Source organism: Oratosquilla oratoria, chromosome 26 (genome assembly GCF_046742065.1).
Source record: "Oratosquilla oratoria isolate Oo_2021 chromosome 26, ASM4674206v1, whole genome shotgun sequence".
In the NCBI taxonomy this organism is placed as follows: domain Eukaryota; kingdom Metazoa; phylum Arthropoda; class Malacostraca; order Stomatopoda; family Squillidae; genus Oratosquilla; species Oratosquilla oratoria.
In genome coordinates this window covers 7783073-7789072 of record NC_134802.1, presented here as the reverse complement: position 1 = coordinate 7789072, position 6000 = coordinate 7783073, and positions in this window count along the sequence as shown.

Genomic DNA, 6000 nt, shown 5'->3' with positions numbered 1-6000 from the left:
AGGGCTAAAGATTTGTCATCCATCAGTGCTAGCCCTACCATTAAACCCCCTCCCCTTCTGAAATGAGGATAATATATGTGTATTATCATATTACTATTAGCCCCCCCAAAATTTGCTCAGCCCCCCCTTAGCCTCCCCAACTAAAAATTCCTGGCGCCGCCGCTGAGGGCGCGTCACTGCGAAGCTCCTGAAGCAGAAATTCATCTGGCACAGCATCTCCAAGGATGCAAAATTCATCGCCACACTGAATCAGGCATCGGATCATTCCATCAGCCCCGACGACGCTTCGCACATATTCATGTCGACGTTGTCGGCCCACTCCCCCCGTCGGAAGGCCATCGTTACCTCTTCACCGCCATTGATAGATCGACCAGTTGGTTGGAGGCCGTCCCCATGAAGGATAGTATCGCCTCATCCTGCACTACAGCCTTTCTCAGTGGATGGATCGCCAGATTTGGTTTCCCAGAGTACGTCACCTCCGACCGAGGAACTTTCTTCACGTCCCGCCTGTGGCACTCCCTCGCTGAACTCCTGGGTACTACAGTCCACCACACTATCTCCTACAACCCTGCAGCCAACGACATGGTCGAGCGAACCCACCGCTCACTCAAAGCATCTCTTATGGCACGCTGCAACAACGGCTCCTGGCTACTCCAACTACATACATACATACATACATACATACATATACCAAAGGCTTTTTCTCCCTTACACGGGGGGCAGCCAAAAAGAAAAAAGCATAGAAACCACTCCCACCCATTCCATTCCCTACATATTCCACTCCCCTCCCCCCTCCTCCCTCCCTCTTATCTTTGCATCTCCTGGACGACGGGTCATCCTTTCATCCTGTCCACTGCCCTGGGTCAGAAGCAGTGTCGCAAGACACAGCACATCCACAGCAAGGCCAATTCATAAATTAGGCGACCCCCCTCTCCATCTCCTAATGCAGAAAAAGAGAAGACGGGGAGAAATCCCTTTGGGCTGCGTCATTTTTTTTTTCTCATACATACTTCCTCACCCCCATCCCCCATCCACTCCCCCTCATGCATCACAGCATCATCCATACACAACCATTCTCAATTCACCCCAATCTTCTGTGCTCTCCCGTCCTTCCTCAACAGACATTCCTCTCTTTTGTAATGCCCCTTTCACATCATCCATCCATCTCATCCTAGGACGCCCCCTCATATTCACTCCTTCCACCTCTGCCTTTCACACCTCTTTTACTAATCTTTCTTCATTCATTCTTTCCATGTGTCCAAACCATCCTAATACTCTATCATCAACCCTATCTCCCAGCTCCCTTTCCACCCCTGTTCTCCTCCTCACCTCCTCATTTCTCACTCTATCTAGCCTAGTAACCCCTATCATACTTCTCAGACATTTCATCTCAAACACATTTAAACTCCTTCTCTCTTCCTCTCTTATGTTCCATGTTTCTGTCCCGTACAGTGCTGTTGGCACAATCACTCCTTCATATAACCTCCTCTTAGCATCCATTCCCAGGTGTCTATTTCTCATTACACTTTTTAATCCACCAAGGTATTTACTCGCTTCTCTCAATCTACATTCTACCTCCACTCCCACTCCTCCCTTTCCTGCCACATTCGCACCCAAGTATCTAAAACTATCCACTTCCTCCAGTCTCTCACCCTTAATGCCCACTTCAAGCCTGCTGTCACTCTCTCCCGTTGTACATCTCATCACCTTACTTTTACCCACATTTATTTCCAGCTTCTTTCTTTAACATACTGTTATAGCCAACCGTGAATCAACACTATTTTCAAATCGCCCGCCTACTACTCACTGCTTCGAACAAGACTCATAGCCGATGTACTTACGTACAACGTTCGAGTTCGAACCTCGCCACGAAGCTTTGACCCCGCCCACCTTGGGTATAAAAAGAGCCTCCCCGGCTGTCCACCCACTCTCATACCTTCACCACCCACCTTAAGTCTCACCGCTTCGACGCTGTACATTGGTGCATTGCTGTTTTTGTACGCAAGTATTTAGTGTAGGCCAACTTGGACTTGTATATCTTTGTTATGTGTTTTTGATGTATTGAACTTTTATTTGTCTTGTATGTATTTTGTCTATTAATGTCCCAGTGTTCGTTAAGTGTACGTAAATGATAATTAAAACTTTATTTTTGTTTGTGTAAAATATAATTAGTTAAGTTTCGTGCAGACGTATATCTTACCTCAACCATAATCCTCACCATTCCTACTTACATTGTCTCAAATAGAAATCTTTCTCGGAACGTATTTTACCTATACGTTCCACTTTTATTGTTGTGGGTCCGCTTCTTACCTGGAACTCGACTTACCCCTAGATTTCGACTAAAGTTCCCCTCATTACGTTAACTCAGGCCAAACTCAGCGAGCAACCCATGACAATACCTTCTCAAACTCTGTCACTAACTTCCTCAATCCCTCCTCTGACTCTGCTACAAGCGCAGTGTCGTCAGCAAACAACAGCTGGCTTATTTCCCACTTTTATCCATTTTCTTTCTGTCAGCTTCCTCTTATACTCATTCTCCTTTTCTATCTCATTTAAGCAGTTCACTCTAAGTACCTCCCTATCTTCTGCCCTTTTCCTCTTTCTCCACCTATTCTTCACTCTCAATTTACCTTCCACCAGAAAATGATCTGATATTCCCCCACTCTCTTCCCTTAGCACATGTACATCTTTAACTCTTCCTACCATACTCCTGGTCACCACTATATAGTCCATTAATGCTCTATCTGCTACCCTTCCATCCACCACCCTCTCCCGTGTGTACTTATACTTGACTTTCTTCCTAAACACTGTATTTGATATCATCAACTCTCTTTCTAAACACATCACCACCATCAATTCTCCACTACAATTTTTACCTGGAACTCCATACTTCCCAATCACTCCGTCAATTGGTTCGTTTCCTACACGGCTGGCAAAGTTGTTTCTACCTACTTCCAAATTGAACATATTTCCGGACAGTTTGAGACCATTGTTTCTTGTCGGATTCTCATTCAGTGTGAACGTTTTGTCACTTTTGATGTTGTCAATTCCCTTTAGAATTTTAAAGACCTGTGTCAGGCCACCTCTGAGTCTACGCTTTTTTAGGGAAAACAGATTCATATGTTTTAGTCGATTTTCGTAGGATTTATTTTTGATATTGGAATCAGTTTTGTAGCTCGCCGTTGTACTTTTTCCAGTCTGTCAATGTCTTTAATGAGATTCGGTGACCATACGGAAACAGCATATTCCAAATGTGGACGAACTAACGATTTATATAGCTTGTTAATGAGTGATGGACTTTTGAAATCAAAAGATCGCGTAATCAGTCCTAGAATCTTATTTGTTTTCTCAGAGGCTGAAATACACTGCTTGGATGATTTGAGATCGTTACTGATAATTACGCCGAGATCTTTTTCTTTATTCACTTTTGTTAACGAATTTCCAAATAACTTGTAATCGTACTTACTGTTATTTTTACCTATGTGTATTACCTTGTATTTATTTGTGTTAAATTTCACTAGTCACTTTTCAGACCATTGCTGTAATTGATCTAAATCTTCTTGAATATCTAATTGGTTTAAGTGATCATTTGCCATTCTGCACAGTTTTGTATCATCAGCAAATTTGAAAACAGCAGATTTTAGTCCATGGTCTATATCATTTATACAGTATATACTATGAATAGCAGTGGCCCAAGAACGGAACCCTGAGGAACTCCTCTTGTAACATTTTTCCATCTAGAAGTTTCTCCATTTAAAACAAATCTCTGTTTTCGATCATTCAACTAATTACTAGTCCAACTTAATAGGCTACCACTTATTCCATGTGAAACTAATTTAGTAAGTAGTCTTTCGTGTGGGACGGTATCAAAAGCTTTTGCAAAGTCTAGATATATTAAATCTATATTGCTTCTTTTGTCATAACTCGAGATAACTGTGTTGTAGAATTCGAGTAAGTTAGTCACGCAAGAACGTTTCCGTCTGAAACCATGCTGACTATCATTTATCAAACGGTTACTTTCTAAATGATGTTCGATAGCATCTCTGATGATAGTTTCCATTATTTTTCCTATGATTGAAATCAAACTTATAGGCCTATAGTTATTTGGCTTCTTTTTGTCACCTTTTTTGAATATGAGAGTAACGTTAGCTAGCTTCTATTCTCTTGGGACATCTCCAGATATGATGGATTTCTTGAAAATAATTTCTAATGGAATAACTATCTCATTTTTCATTTCCTTTAAGATTCTTGGATGCCAACCGTCAGGCACTGGTGTTTTATTAACTTTGAGTTTGTCTATACACCTTTTAATTTTTTCTTTTGTTATATTTACCGTAGTATGTTTACCCTAGACTTTTCACAGGTTTCAGTTTGGAGTTCACTTTGAGGTGTTTCGTTTACGAATACCGAGCTAAAATAATTCTTTAAGACATTACACATTCCTTCATTTGAATATTCAAGTTGACCGTCAGCAGATAATAGTGGACCAATGTGATTCCTAACAACCTTTTTATCTCTAATGTAACTATAGAATTCTTTGGAATTCTCTTTGGATTTATCAGCGATATTCATTTCGTATTGTCGTTTTCGTTTTTTTTATTGTCTTTTTTAAATCTCTCTGTATTAATATATAACTTTCATAGTCATTAGATGCACCCGAGCACTTATATTTCTTATAAGCCTGTCTCTTTTTAGTAATACTTTTTTCAGTTTCTTTGTCGAGCCATTTTGGGCAAGCCTGATTTGGGGGAATTCTGTCCTTAAAAGGACTTACTAGTAGTATAGCCACCCCTTTTCTCCCTAGTCCCCTCTTCACTCCTGAGTACATCCCAGCTACACTCCCAAATTCACCCTCGCCCTTCCCTTTCATTTTAATTTCACTCAAAGCCAGCACATCCTTCTTTCTTCTCGCAAACATACTGCCTATCTCTTCCCTTTTACTCTCATCTGTACCACATCCACGCACATTAAAAGACCCAAACCTTAGGGTACTGGTTGGAAAACTCCCAGACCCTCTTATGCCTTTACTTTTTTTAGGAATGTCCCCTTTGGGGCTACAGGTAGTAAGACTCCTAATCCCATCCCCCGTCCCGTTTTTTGTCGCCTTTTACGACTCAAGTGGAAAGACTTGGTGGTAGCATTCTCTTTCCCCACCACAGGGTAGGCGAAAAAAGGAAATTAATATTTAGAGAAATGGTACAGGACAGTAACAAAGGGTTGAGGGACAGCATAACTTAGGGACAGTCGTAGTATAAAAGTGTCATCATTTCTCTATGAACAGAGTTTTCCTCTATCACAGACAAAATTATATGTTGCTCTGGTCCGTAGGGGCGCCCCATATAGACCCCAAAGTATCCACTGCATGCTACTCTGCCACAATAACATGCAGCCAATACCCCAACTACCCCAACTACCATGGATATTCCTTGGCCTTCGGACAGCCATCAAGGACGACCTCAACGTGTCTCCAGCAGAGATGGTCCTCGGCCAAACCCTCGTCGTGCCCGCAGAATTCTTCTCTCCATAGGATTCTCCCGAGAGCCTGCAGCAGCTGCGGCGCACTGTCGGCAAATTCACCCCATGTGTGCCGACACATCACCGGGAGGTGAAGGAATGCCTCCCAAAATACCTCCACACCTTGACACACGTTTTCCTGAGGACGGACGCTCACACACCACCACTCACCCGTCTCTACACTGGCTTCCATCTTGTCCTTGAACGTAAGGACAAGACCTTCCGCATCTCCATCTCCGGCAGGCCAGATTGGGTCTCCATCGACCGCCTAAAACCGGCACACCTCGACACTCCGCCCACCAAATTCTCACGTGCAGGACGCCATTTGAAGCCAAGGCAATCTTGAGAGAGGAATATTGTATACACCATAATAACCACGTGGCATAGAACACGCGTCATGTCGCTCACGACCTGACGCTCTCTGACAGTGAGACCATGCTTGACCCGACGTAACGTAAACCAGTGCAATTATGTAATTACGCACCA